Source organism: Mytilus edulis, chromosome 11 (assembly GCF_963676685.1).
Source record: "Mytilus edulis chromosome 11, xbMytEdul2.2, whole genome shotgun sequence".
Lineage (NCBI taxonomy): Eukaryota > Metazoa > Mollusca > Bivalvia > Mytilida > Mytilidae > Mytilus > Mytilus edulis.
In genome coordinates, this window is record NC_092354.1 from 42,200,878 (window position 1) to 42,224,064 (window position 23,187).

A 23,187-nucleotide genomic window follows, 5' to 3' on the forward strand; every position below is an offset into this window, starting at 1 on the left:
ACAAATGTCAATAGAGTAATGGATTTTTTTAAACGTTGATAATGTCGTCTAGTGGCAGATATTTAATTCATACAGGTACGAAAACATTTTAAGGTCATAAGGTAAAGAGTTCGCGACAAGAAATGTCAGTCTACTCGACCACACTATACGAACACTATTCGATTGATATGAATATTTCCGATCAACTTAATAAAATACCGAGTTGAAATTTAATTATTATTTAATAAATTAACAACGTACAAGAAGTTTTTTTTCAAATGTGTGCTGCAATCAAACAGAGCAATGAACACAATCAATATTTCAGGTAAAGGAAAGTTCGTAAACTATGATACTTATTTAAATGCTAGGTAAATCCAAATTTCATATTTATGATCCACATTTAGTTTTGCGTGAAAATTCAAGAGACCAATATCAAACTGTGGTTACCGTTCCAAACAATCGTTGAAAAGAACACTGTTGGAAGTACAGCTTAACAAATGATGCAAATATTCATTCTTGTATATGATTGGTACACATATATTGTACTCGTGTTAAATTCATCTTATATTTTAATTTTAATATTTTAATTTATGATATAAATTAGAAAATTACATATTGAAGATGATGCATAATTTTTATTGTAATAAGTTTCTGAAATTTACTGTTCAATACTCACATTATATCGTCAACATATGACAGCCGCCTCCTCGACCCTTAAACTAGACGAGCGTATTCTTAACCTTTTTTTCGGATATGGCAAAATATTTGTCACCATCAAAGAATATGTACTTTTAAGTTTAGACATGCATGTAAGTCTGACGATGTAGGTGATAAAATATTTACACAGCTTTACATAGCAGACCCAATGTTTTCTTAATGAACTCACTGTTTGTATATATATATGTTAAAAGAGATGTTGCACAAGCATTGTGTCTACTAATCCTCAATCTCCTCATTTTCGTAATTCATTGTTAAGTAAGCAAGCTACAGTTGTTTCCATCAATGTTATGTTTCTGGATAAATTTAAACTTGTTTGCAACTTGACTTTATAACCTTCATGCTATTCAAGAGCACCAAAGATCAACTTCAATTTTAAATGTGGTTCGTGTTCCTCAGTCTCTACTTTTCTACTTGTGTTGTGTATACTGTTTGTCATTTTGGCATTGTCAGATTGTTTTCGCCTTGTGGGTTGAACATTTTCTTTCGTTTCATTTGCCTACACGATCAAGGTTTATATTCCTATAATTACATTAGATGTATGTTTCATTATGATAGTTATTTTGATTAGCTAATAACAAATTCGCGTTCTTTCTGAAATTTAGATTCATTACACAATGAAGATGACACGACGTCCCACAATAAAGTGCACAGGTAAAATGGAAAAAAAACTTGATAGAAATCGTGTTTTCAGGATCCAAGCTAAATATAGATGTGTTATTATAAGTATTAAACGCTTATTTTTGCAACTTCATAGGGGTTTAAAAGCGTTGACCGTGTGCAATTTTTTCAAATACAAAATGTATGGCCAACGCTTTAACATCCAAATGAAGTTATAGAAAGAAGCATTCAATTCTTAAATGCAAGTCGAAGAATTGCAAAATCCATTTAAGGCAATAAAAAATATCATATCAGCATGAACCGGTTTCATATGTATCTATACATGGTAGACAACCCATGTATTAGTTTTCAAGTCCTTTTTATATTGAGAACATTTATTGAGAATTGCGCAATGATGAAATCACTTCGTATGACATATATGAAAAAATAATAATAGTTGCTGGTAAAAGAATTTAACTTACTTTATACTAATTATCATGAGGTATATTTAGCGCTTACAAAAGGAGGTTTCAATTTACCCTAAATTAAAAAAATGTTATAAATATATGCAGTATTTAACACCCATAATAAACATTGCACACTGAAGAAAAAAATATGTCTTAAATATGGTCTTTTTCTGTATTGAGAGAGTAACCCGTAGGCAACACAAAATCAGCTACACAAGTTCATACATTCTAGTAATTTAAGATGATTATGCATTTAGGAATCAGTATAAGTTAATTTACCGTAAATTAAAAAAATGTTAAAAATAGATGCAGTATTTAACAACCACATAAACGTTGCACACAGAAGAAAAAAATATGTCATCAATACGGTCTTTTTCTGTATTGAGAGAGTAAACCGTAGGCAACACAAATTCAGCTACACAAATTCATACATACTAGAAATTCAAGATGGTTATGCATTTAGGAATCAATATAAACCCATTATCATCGTTTAAAAGGTTGAAAGAACTGTTCACTTTGAAAATAAAATAGTTTAAACAACAAATGAGAAATCAACCATTCATCAAACAAGAACATTAAAAGTTGCAATTGATTTCATACAAAATGAAAAGCAATCAAATATTGCATTTCTTAAGTAACAATAAATCACAGATACGATATATTTGCCGATGCTGCAAAACAAACAAATGCTGAAAATATTCTAAAAAGCTTTAGAACAAAAAAAAATTGACTTCAAATATGAAATTTTGGAATTCTTTAAATGAAGTACTCAAAAATATATTGTATGTTTACGTTGACAAATAAAGTATTCAGTATAAGAAGTGTTTCTATTATCAAAAACACAATACGTTATGGTATTATCGTTAAGGTAACAGGTACGTAAATGGCTTGTCCGGCGATTTAAAAAAAAATTGTATACACGCAGAACTTATAAAAAGAAAATGAAAAATCGAAAAATTTAAGTTCGTTACCGATCTAATTTCCGAGTTCCAGACTTTTGAAAATTGTTAGGAAACAACATAAAGTATATAGACATAACGTCAAATTCAAACCAAAAATAGGAAATTTCAAACTTTAGTTATTCTGGAGATTAAACCAATCCTACGATTTTTCTATAAAAATCAAATGTTTTTAAGGTATTTTTTTTCTTTCTTTTGATATATAATTTTCAGGGGGTTACCGAACTCCCTTTTTATATATCAGCCGTTGAAAGTGTGTTGCTGAAGGGAAAAGAGGGGAAAAAATCATGACGTCGCCAAAGGAATTACGCAACGTCAAGGCTATATCAGCAGAATTGTAAGGACAACGACTGCTTCATTATAATTTGTTTGGCTATTCAAATGCGCAATTAAGCATATTATACTGTTTGAAAAAAGAATTGATTGCCTATTTTTGATTTTCAGTTATTATACGAGATCCTATGTATTTATAACGTCATGATTTCTGGAATGATTAAACACAGTGTCAAGTTACACTTTAAAAGATTTACAAATGTTTATAAATATATTTAACAGAAACAATAAAAGATCTGTCATTAAAATAGATTCTCCGAATGACGATATACATTCAATGTTCACATTTCCGACCACAATTTTGCTGCTTCAGAATAAAGGAGGCGAAATATACCACGCAACGGGAATTTCAAACTTATAAGCCGAAATCATACTGACAATGCCGTGGGAAAAAAACGGAAAACGGCCAAAAGACAAACAATAGTAAATAAATGGGGAAATGCGTCCATGGGACACAGACGATGCCCCCGCTTGCATATAAAGTTCTAAAGTGACGTAACTAAAAAACATTAAAGTGACGCTACCCAAATTTGTACTTGATCTTAGTTTAATTGTTATAAGCATTGTGTATATGTTTATTTACATTTGGTTGAGGCAAACTAAACTTAGAGAACGGAAAGGAAAAATGTAGCATTTTTTTCAATTTCAATCTAAGCATAACCATAGAACGGTAAAAGTGACGCCACCAAAATTAAAACTAGATCTGTGTTTTGTGGTAATTAGCATAGTGTATAAGATTCCTAACATTTGGTTGAGGCAAACTCTAGTTAGAGAACGGAAACCAATTTTGGGACGGACGGACGGACGGAAAGACGGAGAAGTTTAAAACTTACTGCCCCCTCCACTACGGCGGGTGCATAAAAAAAACACAACAGTAAACTTTTATTCCCCCGATAGTTGCAGGAGGTCATGCATATAAAATATATAAATGTATGTTTCAATGGCACGAGAACACAACACAAACATGAACACATACATCCAAATAGTACTGGTCATTTGCAAACTTAAATGGTGTGTTTAATATGACACGAAAGGAGATGTGGGAAAAATGTAAATTATAGGCAAAAGCCAAACAAAAAGAATATTTCAAAGTTTGATGCATATTATCCCTACTTTTTTTCCTATCGTTGGATTTGTTCCATTATTATAGTGAGGACAGTGCATATATGTGAATATTTAAAAACAAATGTATATAAATTCCAACTTATTCATCTTTTGATTGTTTGTTACTCAGCTTCGCCGTGGTAGGCAATGTTTTCTGGGGGTACAAATCTGCTCTATCCAGAACTCAGCTGTGTGTTATTTATAAATTGTTCAACACGGACTTTGAACACACATTATAGGACGTTCTGATAAATGTATCAAGTCTATATTTTGTTAGCTGTAATGATTAAGCTAATTATGTACTGAATAGAAAAGCTGCATGTGATTTTGAAGAACCGTCTTCGAGGGAGTTTTAACGTATTAATTATGCTGCTTTTACATTTAATGTAATTGTGAACTAGGCATTAGATGTTGGGCAGCGATTGGAAATAGCCAACGGCATTGCGTACTTCGTAATTTATGCCAACAATATTCCTGTTCGTAGAATAGTTTGAAAAGTTTTATTTATTGCAAAAATTGAGAAGAAATACGTAACGCAAAAATGAAAACTCTAATTAAAAAAAAATTACAGCAGCATTTGCACATGTACATGTATACAAATAGTATCAACTGAAATCGATATAACCGTAGTTCCGAAATTTTGCGCATGCATTTTAAAATGAATTGATTGATGCACGCAGAAATTTCTAAATTTTCAATATTATATATGTACATGTACTTTGCTATTTATTTTATTTTGGAAGTGGCGGTTATCATGAAAGAGTATTTTTCATGCAACGGATCTCTATTGCCGCTTTTTCACGCTGGAAGCTCACAATGTTCCATTCAATTCAAATTGAATGAAAAGCAACTTGTAACATTTATTTTAATTTTTTGTTCATTTTAAAAGACAGTTTTACTTCCCGTTTGTCCGTGCATAAGTCACACAGGCAGCAAATAAACTCTTTCGCTTCAATATTTTTTTACTATAAATTATTGTTTTAAAATAGTACTAGTACTTTCATTTTCAGACTCTATTTATAGACCATGTCGCGGACGTGAAAGAAAGCACTGTAAAGAAAGGTTTATGTTTATATTTAAATAAGAAAATGGTTATAGAACAGGAATATCAAATCATGAATATCAGTATTAACCTTTTTTTTCGAGGATTGAATACGTCCTAGCCGCTTTCACTGTGACAGTTGTTTTGGGAAATTTTGTTTCTTTGAATGCAAATGACTGAATGTAAGTCTGTGACTATATTTGCTTTGGAATTTCAATATATAAAATGACAATATATAGTGTAAGCTTTAATTTGTTAAATAATAATGTGGGAGTGTATGTGTGTAATGCATGTACGAGTTTATGATATTCTTATCGATACTTCATTTCGTTTTCACGTCCCATATCAATATTCCCGATCTTCAAGTCACTCTGATCTGTGCCGATTACCAGCGTATAAACATATGTGCAGTTACCCCAACGTATAAACAAATTACTTCCGAGACCGATTCTTTGTACTTTAAACAGTTTTGTAGAATTATTATGGTGAATAGAAATTCTTGCAAGCATTTATGTTGGTCAGCTAGTTAACCCAACTCAATCACTCTCAGACTCCGACCATCACGACATGCCAAGTTACTGTCATTTTCATGGGAGGATAGCACTGTTTAACTGTTACAAGATATTTCATTTTACATACTTCAATTTTTTTTACATTTTGGTGAGATGCATTCAATTCTCTTCCACCAAACTGACCATTAATCCGACGAAGCGGAATATATTCCGACATCTTGAATATATATTTTCTGGTGTACGGGAGATAACTCCCACAGCAACAAACGTCGATTTTCCCGTTTTCCGCTAGAGGCGTTCATTTACGTACCTCTCACCTTAAATGTGCATATTATTAAACATTCTGTTGTTTAAACTATATATCCATCATTGTCATAATAAAGAAATTTTGTCGAAGTTCAAACAAAATATTTTCTTAAAACAATTTCAATGACGAAAGAACTGCAATGATTCATAGCATTAATGGCAGTGAAAAACTATATTTATTTTATGATTATTAACATGCATGTTACTGATTTCTTTAAAGGAAATATTTTAGAACTCTCCTCAACAGAAATAGAGAGGAGTAAATACACGAGACGTTAACTACCTAAATCGACTGAAAGCAAGACAAAATAAAAATAAAACTATATGAGTCTAGACAGAACAACTAATGCTTATCTGAAAATAAACTAAAAGTGCATAGCTTGTCCATTCGTTTTTGATGCGTTTTGTTATTTGATTTTGCCATGTGATTATGGACTTTCCCAATTGATCTTCCTCTAAGTTCAGTATTTTTGTGATTTTACTTTTTATAGATAATAAATAAACTGAAGATTTAAAACCAAAGTAGAAATATTTTACTGTTCAAAGTATCCTGTTACTTAGTCCTTGTACATTTTGTAGTAATCTATGAAGAATTTTATCGATTTTTCAATAATTATTGTTATTTTTTGATTAAATATAAAACCTTTATTCTACAGACGCCAAAAAGTCCCTTTAGGTCCGTATACTTGTGACGTATGTTTTTACCCTAATATATATTTAACACACATTGCAATCTTAAGGATAAGTTTGGTTCAACTTTTCCCACATGTTTTAAAGAAGGTGTTTGTAAAAGTTAACAGACCGGACGAAAAGCGACGGACGCAAAGTGAAAAAAATAAACATAGAACGCAGTTTTGTTTTCAAAAGAAAAATATTAATGGAATATAAATGAATTTTTAACATTGCTTTTAAAAAGTCAAGCGTTTTCAAATTCCTTTTTTTTAAAGTATTAAATATAATAAGAATGATTTAGACAGAACTTAACTGTTTTTAATGCCAATATTGTGAGAAAAGTGTAAAGGAAGTAAAACACCAAATTCAAGATAAACCTCAAAAATTGAATTGTGCACTATTTTGATTAATTAAATCTATTCTTTCATCATCAATGTGTCCTTGCGTATAGAAACAGAGTTTATGAAAAGTCAGTTGTGTTTAGCAGCTAGGTTAGTTTATTACGTTTCTGAATTATTTTGTCTCTGCTGGTCTATTGATATGTATTCGGTATTTGTCTCACTTATTATATTGGTTGCTGAACTGTTCTTACAGTTAATAGTACCATTCTGATGACCAGTTGTTCTACAAAAGTCTGATATCGAATTCCAATAACTTAGTTTTATGCTTAAATTTTCGAAAACAAACCAATACGTTTATGATATTTTTTAATGCAACAGTCTATTCTCTTGATTTGCACATCAGACATTAATCATTTTAATGAAAACAAAGAACAATTCTGAACTATAAAAATGTATATAAACATCTTCTAGAAAAGATGAAGTGTTTGTGTGCCTTAGCATGGCTTTCTAAAAACTGTTATTTTAGTAATGACGTTTCATGATATTTTTTTTAAAATTATTATCATTACAAAATGTGCATGTAAGTATGCTATAGTACAGTTATATTATTTTAATATTAATATATAACTCATTGGTTACGATATAGTGCAGCCATATAATACACAGTCATTAAGAGCACCGAATTCCGCTGAGAGAAATACGAAAAAAAAAATGCAAATCTAACAGTGTTTGTCTATATTTGAGAGAAATAACATATATAGTGTCATTTGCTTTCTCTTAGCTAAAGTATTTATTTATTTATATCTTCAAGATTTTGCTAATGGCATCATTTTACACCAGGATGCTCAATTTTGTGTGGGATATTTGCTATCCGAAATATATATTGATTTTCTCATATTTATTTTATCATTTTCAGTTTGATTTTGTTTTACACTTTTGACGTAAAACATATATTTAACTTTACTTATAAATAAATACAATTGGTTGCAGACTAAACATTATATGGAGACGTCAGAAAAAGTTAGAACGGCATAAAAAGTCGCGCATTTTAATTATATTCAAAGTAAACAGGCGATTACTTTTGCGTTATAGGGAAAGTGGAAATAAGCCGGATAATTGTGAGCTTTTTTTTGCTAAATTTGTTGTATAAAAAAGATGCCAATATTTTTCTTTTGGTTTCAAAATTTTACAACTGCATTAAAATTTGTTCTTTTTTCCCCAAATGATGAACAGATTTACACAAATTGATAGTTCTCTAAGTCTACGGAAAACCTGAAAATTGTGCACTTTTTATACCTTTGGATAGACTGTTTGACATGAGAATTAATAAATTTAACTTTAATTAATAAAAATTTGTTGTCGCGTAAAACAAAGGTGCCAATATTTTTTTTCCATTTTTGTAGCAGATTAAATAAAGGCATTAAAATTCTGTTTTTTTTTTGTCCCAAAGGATAAATAGTTATACACAAATTGAGCTATATAAGTTTACAGTTGCTAATATTCATCATATGTATGTCTATAACAATAAAAAGTGACAATATTTCTTTTTTTAACTATTATTCCTGTGCTTGTCTGATACTTGAGAAGTTTTTAAACCTTAGGGCTGAAATTTTGACATAAAAGTGAAGAAATGTAAGTTCAAAATTGCAAAATTTATTTCTCATCCACAACAAGTGCTCATACTGTCCATTGTGATAGAATGTTTTACAAGGGCATACACAAATAGTAAGTTCTTAATATTATAGTAATGTATGTTTCAAAACTAAGAATAGTAACGCGTATTAACTAGGTCTATCAAATATATACTACTTGGTATATATAAAACTCATTGATAACCTCCGGCTGTTGTCTGCTCTATGGTCGGGTTGTTGTTTCCTGTACACATTACCCATTTCCAGTCTCAATTTTATTACGTATTTTAACGAGGCTGTGAACCGGTACTTTCTCTATCCAACTAACAAATGTTACAAATGTCAATAGAGAAATGGATGTTTTTAAAACGTTGATAATGTCGTCTAGTGGCAGATATTTAATTCATACAGGTACGAACACATTTTAAGGTCATAAGGTAAAGAGTTTGCGTCAAGAAATGTCAGTCTACTCGACCACACTATACGAACACTATTCGATTGATATGAATATTTCCGATCAACTACTTAATAAAATACCGAGTTAAAATTTAATTATTTTTTAATAAATTATCAACGTACACGAAGTTTTTTTTTCAAATGTGTGCTGCAATCAAACAGAGCAATGAAAACAATCAATATTTCGTAAAGTATGATACTTATTTAAATGCTAGGTGAATCCAAAATTCATATTTATGATCCACATTCAGTTTTGCGTGAACATTCAAGAGACCAATATCAAACTGTGGTTAGCGTTACAAACGAAATCGTCAATCATCTTTGAAAAGAACACTGTTGGAAGTAAAGCTTAACAAATGATGCAAATATTCATTCTTTCTTATATAATATATGAAATTCTATCAGGATATTCTACATATAATGTTGAAGGTAAGTTTAATATTTTTTTATAATTTTTTATTTCAACTTGATAATTTTGGAGAATAAAAGCTATACTGTATGATTCTTATAAATATAATACATATCTGCTATTGTCTAGTTTACTTTTCGATTCGATTCATCTAGAGTTAATTACTTTAATGACACTGTTGATAAATTCATCAGAAGAATCTCTGAACCAAGTTTTTACGAGAGCCAAGTTGCTGACAGCTGTAAAGGTCGACTTGTGTTTAACTGCTTTTTCATAAGTCTCATGAAATTAGCATTCAACGTTCTGCTGGATTGAGCTGTGATTATGTGCCGTTATTAATGTTATGATCATATATACATTTAGATCCAATGTGATAAATAGCTGAATGTGCGATAGTTGGACGGTCCCGAAAGTAACCCTTTTAATTGGCCCTACATCTGTCATCAACCACAGTATTGATGTTTCTTGATTGACATCATCATTAGGGGAAGTTTTCTTGCTAGTTTAGTTGCATGACAATTAGGTGACGACGCTTGGAAAAGTTTATATTTACTTGTAAAATATGTATGTCCACTGAAAAAGATGTAATTTGAGATGTTTTGAATATCGCTTCCAAAAGTCGCATAGGAAGCAAGGCCTTCAAGATAAAAATCTTGATATGTTGCTACTTATTTCGGACCATATGCAAGACCACGAACTCCCGTGCTAATGAATAGCATTGTAACTTTGGCATCTAAACAAACAAATGTAGAATACCTCCCGTTATTTAACTTGACACTATTACATATTTTTATCATGTTGCAACATATCTTGCATTCGGAAGCAAAACTCTTGCCTGTTTTGTCTGAACATGGAATTTTACATTAAATCTACATGAATATTGTAATGCTTATTTTTTAAAAGCGCTGTTCGGTTGGAATCGAAATATTATGGTTCCTCTACACGTAATAGTCGCGCCACAGTTTCATGACCGGATTCATAGATCTTCCACTGAAATCGTCATTGTCAAATATGACTTCTTACCTCGTCGCTTTTCAGGTATTTGAAGAATATGTTACACCTTGATCAATGTTTTAAATTTGGCATACATATCTTTTCCATTCAGTGTATTATTATGACCAGAGAGTATAGGTCTATTTCATCACTATTAAACTATAGTTAGATAATACGCCTAACAACTTCTGCTTGCTCCATGGTTTCAGATGCAGCCTAACAGACAGTCAACAAAACAAAATCTTAAATACGGAGATACATGTATCATGCAATATCTTAAGGTTTGATAGGAGCCAACATAAGACATTTATACAACATTATAGGTATTTCAATTTCTAGATTTTCTATGAACATCCTTCTTTTCATGAAATTTTAAGATCAGATTGGAATGTTCTGTAGGAATCATTACGTGTAACAGTTGGAAAAATGTATTACAGGGATGCATCAGATTCGATTGTCATCTAGTTATTTCACCTGACCATGTGTAGTCAGTATATCATTTTTGTAAACTGCAATATCCTATATAATATTTTCTTAGAATTGTATATTATGTTTGATATATGTGAATAAAATATTTGTTGTTTTAACTATACGTTTGATATCTGTATCTAGTATCATAGAGAGCAGGTTTGTTACATTGAACTGTTTTGTCCTATTACCATATTAGTAACTGTAACTGTAAAGTACTTGGTTACATTTTTTTTTTACTTTTTAAGGTGATATCTATGAAAGTAAACGAGATAAACTAAATGTTATCACATAAAATTGAGAAAGAAAATGGAGAATATGTCAAAGCGACAACAACCCAACCATAGAGCAGACAACAATCGAAGGCCACCTAAGGCACTCCCTCACCCGGAGGCGTCCTTCAGCTAACCCCTTAAAAAATATGTATACTAGTTCAGTTATTATGAACGTCATACTTAACTCCGAGTTATACACAAGAAACTAAAATTAAAAATCATACAAGACTATCAAAGACTAGAGGCTCCTGCCTTTGGACAGGCGAAACATTGCGGCGCGGTTAAACATGTTTATGAGATTACGTAATAATATAGTCATCTGCAAATCTGTTTAAAACCTGTGACGTTATATATTCACCATAATGTTTCCTTTATCTATTGAAAAAGGATTTATAGTTATGGGTTGTTATTGGGTAGATAATAACAATGGCATGGCAGCTTTTCAAATGAAGGCTAGTCCTGAGTATACGACAGTTGCCTGCTTGGAACAATGCACCAAATTCGATAACAGCTACATGTTCGCAGCAACAAAACGTGACTTTAGTGTAAGTATTGATAATATATGTCAGAACGAAACACATAAGAAGAATGAAAACATGCTCATATACCCTACAATTCACGTCTCATTTTACTTAAAAAATTAAATCTTATTATGTTTATGTTCATATCATGTATCTTAATAAATTTAAATTAAGGATGCGAAATAACATTTATCAAATATGGTTTTGCTTATAACTAATAAACGAGAACATAATTTAAGGTCAAGAGCGATGTTCATGGTTTTCTATTTGTGACCTTTCCATTTATGTATAGCAGAATCAGAATATGGCATTTAACGCTTCAAATTGACATTAAAGGACGAGTATAACCTACATTGTATTATGATTATTTTGACGAGTACAACAATATTAACACATAAAAGGCTATACTATAGTTGTGTTAACCGACCGTGCGAAATTTTCCTTGGTAATCCATATCATTCCACACCCCTAGTAGTTGCAATATTGTTGAAAATTTTATTATACAGTGTAAAAGAAGTCAAATTAATAGCAAGCTATATCGATGTATTATATATTGATAACAAAAGATTCGTAACTCCGGAAATAATAATCTAACATCGGGAATAACCAAAGGCCAGTATAGATCTCTTGTGAAAGTAAAGTAACCATTCGAACAATCGTTTATAGTTAATAGTGACCTGGTTTATGGTTTATTCAAGATGACATGTCTTTCAAAATCATCCTCTTATCCAGTGACAGTTTAAATTATATCGTAAAATTTTTAATTTCTGTCTACTGGCTTTACATGCACATCTAGTCGATTTTGTTTTAGTCATGAATATGGTTTTTAATTTTCAAATATTTCGAACGAGCGTCACTGGGAAGACATTACTTATAGAAATAAGCATATTGTAAGTAACCATTAGAACCATTAAAGTTATTTCAATACCGTTATAATGAAAAGGGATATTGTCGTGATAAAACCAAACAGTTTTTATGTGAGTTTAATAATTTTCGTGTAGACTGTAAATCAAAGACACAATATAAAACATATGAGATAATGTGTACCCTTAAACGCCCATAATCTGGGATTATTATAACTAGTATAAATATTCAAAATTCATAATTGATATAGAAAAGTAATATTTTGTTTTAGGGTTCATTTGAGTGCTACTGTGGAAATGATATACAATTTACAACACCACTTCATGGCTCGGAATGTGGATTTCCATGTCCAATTACCATGAAAGATATGTGCGGAACAAATAATCGAATAGCCGTTTATGATATAAGTAAGTTTGAATGTATGTTAAGGTCGAATGTTCATGCTTTAAATACGTGGATTAATAATATTTACTGAAAAAATGTTTTGTTTGTTGTCCTGCTTCTCTTTTGTTGGTAAGCTTTGTTTTGGTGAGAGTACTGATAGGTCTGCGATATATGTTTTTGTCAGAGAATTGATAGGTCCGCTATATATGTTGTTTTTTTCAGATAACGGATTGATCTGAGCGTCACTGATGAGTCTTATGTAGACGAAACGCGCGTCTGGCGTATAAAATTATAAGCCTGGTACTTTTGATAACTATTTACACCACTGGGTCGATGCCACTGCTGGTGGACGTTTCGTCCCCGAGGGTATCACCAGCCCAGTAGTCAGCACTTCGGTGTTGACATGAATATCAATAATATGGTCATTTTATAAATTTTCTGTTAACAAAACTTTGAATTTTTCGAAAAACTAAGGATTTTCTTACCCCAGGAGTAGATTACCTTAGCCATATTTGGCACAACTTTTAGGAATTTTTGATCCTCAATGCTCTTCAACTTTGTATTTATTTGGCTTTTTAACTATTTTGATCTGATCGTCACTGATGAGTCTTATGTAGACGAAACGCGCGTCTGGCGTATAAAATTATAAGCCTGGTACTTTTGATAACTATAGGTCCGCGAGATATGTTTTTGTCAAAGAACTGATTAGTCCGCAAGGTATGTTTTTGTCAAAGAACTGGTTGGCCGCTAGATATGTTTTGTTAGAAAAATGATTGGTCCGCGAGATATGTTTTTGTTAGAGAAATGATTGGTCTGCCAGATATGTTTTTGTCAAATAAATGATTGGTCAGCGAGATACGTTTTTGTCAAAGAACTGATTGGTCCGCGACAGATGTTTTTGTCAGAGTACTGATTGGTCGACATCCAAAATAACTATTGAAAGTTTTCAACAAAGAAAAATCGAATAAGATATTAGTTGCTGGTAAATAACTTGAATGGTAGCATGTATTATAATAATATTGTTTATATGTATAACAATACATATTCTTGCGTTCTCGTATTGATTGTTAGACAGATTTCCCCTACTTAGTAACGGTGTATTTCCCTTTGCCGTGTTATGAATGACCACGAGTCAAGTATATATACAAACTCCACATGAAATGAATTGAACTCTGCACAACTTAATACATATTTTTATCTATTTATAATTATATAATGCATAATACTCTATAAATCTGGAATATGACCATTTATGTTATCATTTGTCCATTGTAAACGTAGAACTGTTTGTATGGTTAGACCACAAAAGTATTCTTCATAAGTGTTGGTTAAAATAAATTTTAAAGCCCCTAAATTATAAGAAACAGGAATGATCAATTTGAACCACGCAAATCATCTCTAAATTATTATTTATTGCTGGAGGAAAACAATTTTTTGGCGTCTTACCTTATTGTATGTCTATCCGTTTACATTTGTTTTAATTGATATTCATTCGAAAAACGTGGCAACACTGAAAAAGATCAAGTTAAAATCACTTGTTAAAACACGACCCCAGTCGAACTGTTTACCTTTAATCAAAATTTTAAGCAAAAACTTCAGTGAGGATATATTAGATAACAGAGGATTTAATTAGTTATCAAAAGTACCAGGATTATAATTTTATACGCCAGACGCGCGTTTCGTCTACATAAGACTCATCAGTGACGCTCAGATCAAAATAGTTAAAAAGCCAAACAAATACAAAGTTGAAGAGCATTGAGGACCCAAAATTCCAAAAAGTTGTGCCAAATACGGCTAAGGTAATCTACTCCTGGGGTAAGAAAATCCTTAGTTATTCGAAAAATTCAAAGTTTTGTAAACAGAAAATTTATAAAAATGACCATATAATTGATATTCATGTCAACACCGAAGTGCTGACTACTGGGCTGGTGATACCCTCGGGGACGAAACGTCCACCAGCAGTGGCATCGACCCAGTGGTGTAAATAGTTATCAAAAGTACCAGGATTATAATTTTATACGCCAGACGCGCGTTTCGTCTACATAAGACTCATCAGTGACGCTCAGATCAAAATAGTTAAAAAGCCAAACAAATACAAAGTTGAAGAGCATTGAGGACCCAAAATTCCAAAAAGTTGTGCCAAATACGGCTAAGGTAATCTACTCCTGGGGTAAGAAAATCCTTAGTTATTCGAAAAATTCAAAGTTTTGTAAACAGAAAATTTATAAAAATGACCATATAATTGATATTCATGTCAACACCGAAGTGCTGACTACTGGGCTGGTGATACCCTCGGGGACGAAACGTCCACCAGCAGTGGCATCGACCCAGTGGTGTAAATAGTTATCAAAAGTACCAGGATTATAATTTTATACGCCAGACGCGCGTTTCGTCTACATAAGACTCATCAGTGACGCTCAGATCAAAATAGTTAAAAAGCCAAACAAATACAAAGTTGAAGAGCATTGAGGACCCAAAATTCCAAAAAGTTGTGCCAAATACGGCTAAGGTAATCTACTCCTGGGGTAAGAAAATCCTTAGTTATTCGAAAAATTCAAAGTTTTGTAAACAGAAAATTTATAAAAATGACCATATAATTGATATTCATGTCAACACCGAAGTGCTGACTACTGGGCTGGTGATACCCTCGGGGACGAAACGTCCACCAGCAGTGGCATCGACCCAGTGGTGTAAATAGTTATCAAAAGTACCAGGATTATAATTTTATACGCCAGACGCGCGTTTCGTCTACATAAGACTCATCAGTGACGCTCAGATCAAAATAGTTAAAAAGCCAAACAAATACAAAGTTGAAGAGCATTGAGGACCCAAAATTCCAAAAAGTTGTGCCAAATACGGCTAAGGTAATCTACTCCTGGGGTAAGAAAATCCTTAGTTATTCGAAAAATTCAAAGTTTTGTAAACAGAAAATTTATAAAAATGACCATATAATTGATATTCATGTCAACACCGAAGTGCTGACTACTGGGCTGGTGATACCCTCGGGGACGAAACGTCCACCAGCAGTGGCATCGACCCAGTGGTGTAAATAGTTATCAAAAGTACCAGGATTATAATTTTATACGCCAGACGCGCGTTTCGTCTACATAAGACTCATCAGTGACGCTCAGATCAAAATAGTTAAAAAGCCAAACAAATACAAAGTTGAAGAGCATTGAGGACCCAAAATTCCAAAAAGTTGTGCCAAATACGGCTAAGGTAATATACTCCTGGGGTAAGAAAATCCTTAGTTATTCGAAAAATTCAAAGTTTTGTAAACAGAAAATTTATAAAAATGACCATCTATTTATTTTTTATTCAAAGTTGGATCACAGGAAGATTTAAACTAAGTATGTATTTATCATTTCTTTTAAATTGTAGGAGGCGAATTTTTGCCCATAAACATTCCTGCAGCAGAACACATGACAGAAGTGTCTACATCTATAATAGAACCCACAGCAGAAGTGTATACATCGACAGTAGAAAGGTTATCTACTACCAGTGCATTGAAAGTCATGACAAGTATAGATAACCATAAGACAATTAAAACAATAGAAAACGAAAAAACGTCAACCGTATCTCCGTTTGTGCAGTCAAGTGAAGTTGTGTCAACTGTAGCTAAACTGAAAATTTCAACTTCGACAAGATCTTTAATCAAAGACACAATGTTTACCCAGTCAACCTCGTCTATTTCTACGTCGGCAGTTGAAGGAATATCTTCATATTCAAAGTATAGTAGTCCTAGTACGTCAAATCAGATACAATGCATGTGCCCATGCTCAACAGTTAGTACTAAATGGAACTTTCTTGCTGATTTGGATATGTCAACTGTTGAATTGAAAATATTTCTGAATGATTACTTAAATGAACTTAAACGCAATCTTACCATTGATAAGATTAAAACATCAGCATTTCTCAACAGAAAAATATCCGCCTCAGATAATCGGAAGTCGTCAGTGTCGATTGGATATTTTGGACTTTTTTTAGTTGGTATTCCATTGGTATTAATAGTGTGCAGTGATGCAATGAGATTTGCGAAGCAGTTTCAAAAACGCTAGCTATGTTTGCGATCAGTTAGAATTTTCAATGAACAATCGAAGTGTATTTTCTTAATATTTTTTTGGCCAGTCGATATTCGTTAATATTTGTTTGTCATTTTACCCGACCGTCCTGAATTAACAGCATTTACTTGTAAGCGCTGATATTTTCTTTGTATTTTAACGAACATATGCTTTAAAATCAAATTAGCTTTTATAAAAACAACATAAGTTGGTTACTGACATACAGATTTAAAATCGCATTACCTGTATTAAGCTTGAAATGTTCAATTTGCTCTGTGTATATATTGGACACAATCGTGTCTTCTGTTTCTGATTTTGTTGTATGGAATCTATGAAGTACAGTTACCAAACTTAGTGTAACAGTTAAAGTACTTTGGGGACCTTTTTTAGTAAGTGCGAGCATTCGTTGATACGCCATAAACTGTTTTTTTTTGTTATGTTTGTTTAGCGAGTTAACTACTAGAAGAGCATGGTTTGGTGTGTTATTTTATTGGGTTTATATTGTACTTTTTGTAAGCTTACTAATCCAAATCATAAGAAAGAGGAATTGCGATTTAAAATAAAAACTATAGTTTCAAATCGTCACATTGCCGTGTGCTTTACGTAAGTCAGGATCCTAAATGGGCGAAATCTCTTGTCACACATATCTTGATTTGTTAGTTATTTTGAGAATAAGTAATGGTGTCCAGAATATCACATTTGTTTTAATTCGATACGGTTTAAAACTTGAGTGCATCGATATCTGGCTATTATGAAAGTTTTTATATAGACCAATATATGTGTTTAGTTGTTTTAACCCTTGGTCTCATTTACCTTAACCCTACATCTCATTCTTTCATATTTTAGTGTTATATTTTTTAAAAGTAATTGTTACATTTATTTACAATTTATTGACAGACTGTGTGCGATTTAGGATATGCATGCCGGTTAAGAATCCATGTCAGTGTCAAAGTTTATAACAAACATCACATATTAAAAATGTATTACCTTACATCATTAAAAAAAATCACAAACATATAATTATCTGGACTTCAGTCGCTCAGTAGTTAAACTAACTGCATATATGTATACGTTGACTGCAAGTGTTATAGTTAATTGTTTAAGCTGTATAAATACGCAGTCCTAGTCAGTTTGAATGACGACATTGAATACCTTTGTACCACCTCTGTAGGGATTTATAGGTAGTCTGTTGAAAAGGCAAAATTCTGATCTCATCAACATAGCGTTGGTTTCCATTTGAAGTCAAAATATTCGCCCTTTATTATTTCAACCAACCCTATTTGTATAACCTAGCTTCTTACATGGTATTGAAAAAGAGGCTAATGACAGCGAGAGTGTATTCAACTCACAACTTAGATATAAAAGAGAGGCGGGAGTTACCAAAGGGATATCCAAACACATTAAGCGATAATAAACATAAAACGACATGGTAAAAAAAAAGACAAAAATCATTTACTTCAAAAAAGAAGACGAAAAGATAAACAAGTTACTAAAACACAACACAGAGAACACATGACTAAGCAGGGTAGATCCTATTAAAATTGGCGGGTTTTCAGATGCTCCGGAAGGGCAAGCAGTAAAATATTAATTTCTTCATTTAAGAATATGCATGACAAAATTATTACTCAACGTTTAACAACTAACAATCGAATAAATACTTTACAAAACAATCATTTTTTTTCTCATCACCAAATACATAGGAATAGAGAAGACATGTAAAAAATAATTTTTTTAAATACGTGCATGTAAATAAATATACATTATGACTATGTACTACAACAACACAAACAATTTTAATTTATTCAGGAGGACACACTCGCTTGTTTATAATTCGAACAAAATTACATAAATCTATGAGAGCTGTCCTATTTGTGGACGACATAATTTCATAAGGTTTGGCCAACCATTAAAAATGTGAACAGTTAATATTCTAATTGAATAGTTTTCTAGTTTTTAGATTGCATATAGTAAGCTTGTTTTCCCGTCTGCTTTGTACCATACCACAAATTTGACTATTACTTTCTGGTTACATATTCTAAATTTACACAATGTCCTAGCAAAAGACATCGTTAAAATTGTTAAAATATTCTTGAAAACACAATTATTTTTTACATTACGATAATTCAAGGCTTTCGAATAGTCTTGAATAGTTTCATCCCATGTTTGTTTGAATTTATCACACAATCTTGTTTTAGTATTATGTCTCAGCCGTACACCATGTACACCATTTAAAACGAACTGTGTGTTCCAGATATAAGATAATCCATATTAATCAATCAGACGTTTAAAAATATTAACCATTAAAAGTAATGTTTTTAGTACAATGCAAGTGGTACAGTAGTTTATACATAATAATATAATACTTGACGGCTTTCTAATAATCAATTTCGACCAGTAGAATATCATTCTTAATTTTACACCAACAGCAAGTGGAAAACGTCCTAGCTCATTGCATATCATATAGTTTGGAGCGGAAGATTTGTGAAGGAACCTAAATAAAATTCAATGGATCTTTTCGATAATATCATAGTCACTGAATCCCCAAATTCCTGATCCCTATAACAGAACAGGTTTTACTACTATATCAAACATAACTAATTGACAAGAAACTGATAGGCTATGAAATGTTTCCCTTGTATGTATCTAATACATCGCTTGTTTCCCTTTTTCAATTTGTGATTTAAAAAAAAATTGTTTTAATAATTTCCGGATTTTGTCAATAAAATACCCTAACAACTAAACTCTAGAACGATTTCTATGTCTTGATTATCTCAAACAACGTGTAACATGTCTGGTAATCTTCCAACGGAAAAACATAATATTTTGGTGTTATCCAAAACCAAAACACATTTGTCATTCAATCGTCACCATTTGATTAGTTGATAGTAGATTTATGAAGAATAATCGAAAAAAAACGTTTATTAACGGTGCCTTTTTTATGTTGTATTAAGGGAAATTGTTTATTAAAGTCAAACTTTTTTTTTGGAGAAGTCATATTGAGTTATAATTTGAGCACACCAAATAAGTATTTTTTCTAAGGGCTGAAAAGTGACCTAAAGTTTCTTTCATTGATGTCATTTGGTCTCTTGTCGATAATTGACTCATTTTATAGCAAATCATATTTTTGAAACCTGGTTCCTTTGATAACTATTTGTATCCTAAATTTAGAAGATTCAATAGCTATAACATCTTTGATTTCAGTAAAAACTTCTCAAAACAGGATTTGAAAATCAAAAATGCTATGTTCTGGTATCATATTTTTACCTAACTACAGCAAACAAAGGGAGAAAAATCAATGTACTTTTAAAAGTTTTTTTCAACGATTATCAGTAAGAAAAGTTTCAAGTCAATAATATAGTGCAACCTTAATAGAATGTATGACAGAAGCTTTTTATGATCAAGAATATCCAAGCGAAATATAATTTTTTTTATTTTCGTTTATCCATATCTAAGATATGTCTTTTATATTTAAAATACAAAACTCATTAAACAGTAACAACAAATAGTTACATGCTGCAATACTATTTGCATGCTCAACCTGAATACATATAGAATGTATAGATACTACTTCATCGAGTGTGAAACGATATTTATCTGCTCGAGACAATTAACATGATTAAATCGCGAGACTTGCCTAGCGTTTTACATATTTAAAATTTCACTGTCGAGAGTGTATAAATATCGCATTAAATGAGATTTGGTGGTGGATATGTTTTTCTCATGATTTAAAAAAGAATATGCAGGCAAACTTTGCAAAAAGAAGTGTTCTGTCGGTGATTATCAGGCATGGTCGCTTTTTTCATGCCGTAATAATAGGAAATTCAGAAGATACCAGAAGTTAGCAAGAAAAAATTCGACGTCTTAAAAAGAACTGAGATCAGATCAGATTTGTGTATACAATTGGTGCAGAATGGGAAGTATTGGAGAAACGTATGCAATTAACTGGCCCTGGGGTTTGTTTTCGATTACAAGGGTGACAATCGTTTAAATATGGCACGTGTTGATAAAACATTGAATTACTTCGAAATTATTAAAGATATCATTATGAAATTCGAAATTATATATTTTCATAAAGTCTACTTCTATATTCCATGTCCGTTGTGTTTATTATATCATCTAATCTGTGCATAGTATGGAATATTGTTCTTAGTGTACTTAGGGGTTCTCTGTGGTACTTCAACGGAACCCAAATCTGAAAAGAGGTTTTACATTACCTGAAATAATTCCAGTTATTTAAAGTACCCCCTCTTTAAGAAACATATCGTATGGATCTTTAAAAAAAAATGGTGCACCTCTACAAACAAACCATCAAGAACATTAAATGAGATTAACCCAATAGCTATAAAAAATAGAATCTAATGATTAATATTGTACATTCGTCAGCCGTTCACAATTGTCATAACAGTTTAGGTGTCAAGTCAATAACGATCTTCAGTCAATTAAATTCGTAACGAGGTTAAAGAGACTACCAAAGATTTGTTTCCAATCCTAATTCTTTAAGGCGGGAGAAATTTGTTTAGCAAGATAATTGACAAGAACTTCGATTGCAAACTAGTTAAAAATATAAAAAAAAACTAATAACTGATGTCTAAGATAATTACCTAGTATTCAAAACTGTTTTGATTGTAAAAAAATAGGATCCGCAATAACAAACAGAATGGTTATTTGTCTGTAATATTCATGACGCTGCTGTGTGAATTTACACATCAGTACAACGAAGAATAAAGGGAATTCGCAAGATACATTAATTTGATAGCAACCTACCTCTTTTATGTGTAATATAAGACGGATCAAATGCATGACTTACATTAAATATCGGAACAAAACACGGCCGTACTCGATTATTACACAGTATTTGTGTTGAAAATAGCATAGGAACAAAGTAAGATTTGTCATATTTTGTAAACAGTATATTATAGACGGATTTTTTATTATTTGTGTTGGTTAGTTGCTGTTTCCCATGTGTCTTTATCACGTCTTCTGTTCATCGTATGGTGTATTCGTATATGTAAAAAGTAAAATCTCCAAAATACTGAACTAAGAGGAAAATCAATTCGGAAAGTCCCTAATCAAATGGCAAAATCAAATAACAAAACGCATCAAAAACGAATGGATAAGAACTGTCATATTCCTGACTTGGTAAAGGCATTTAGCGACATTGATAACCACATTACACTCCTTTTATTCACTCAATTGTTCATGTTGTTTTAATATCATTGTGTGTTCTAGTTGATTGAAAAATTGAAATTTTATATAATGAAATTGCTAAATAAAGCTCAGATAAATGAATAAGCCGATTGTAAAAACACATCTGCTTCATAATCATGATAGCCTGTATTATTGTTTGTTAATTTGCGATGGTCATAAAAGTATGATTAGACTTTGAAGTTGATAATATATTTAGCAATTAATGGATAAAATAGTTGGAAAAGACGTATGTATTTGTCATCGTATTGACTGCTTGATCAATTAGGACAGTATGGATTTCCTACATAGTATCTAGATATCTTACTTAGAAAGCTTTCCCAATTTCTATATGTGTCATAAAGTCTTTGATTTGCTGAACCCATTAATTATTTAGATTTAAACAATTTATAATATGAGTCAAAAACAATTGAATTTATCAATTAAAAATCTTAATAGTTTTCATTTGTTATAACAAAAAATTGTTACTAAATTTTCTGTAAGATTCAAAGCAGTATTGTATATTATCCGGTTGTCAGAGTGACACAGTAAAACCCAGTAGAAACCGGGTTTCAACCAGTGTTTACAATGTTAGAACCATTATTTGTTCCGACATATCTTTGAGTGCCTCTTGGTAACTTCTGAATTCCATTTTATCAGAGTTCTGAGAAAAGGCGTGGTATGCCTTTAAGGTTTTGTTAGTATTTGACTAGCGCAACTTATTCTTATATGCTACGATTCTCAAATGAAATCGTGTTGAAAGAAAGTTAGCCACAATACATCCATGTTTTAAATCTTTGAATTCTTAAATATAAACCTTTACTGATATGCGTATTTATACATCTATGTTTGGATTAGTAAATTAAATGTCAACCGATAAAATCAATATTGTAAAGAATTTATACACGT

General features: G+C 31.6%; 1 protein-coding gene across 2 annotated transcripts in view; it reads right to left on the reverse strand.

Moving 5' to 3' along the window:
* LOC139495617 (uncharacterized) overlaps positions 1-23,187 on the reverse strand; it is a 100,681-nt gene that overhangs the window by 29,315 nt on the left and 48,179 nt on the right. The gene's annotated exons all lie outside the window — the stretch shown is intronic.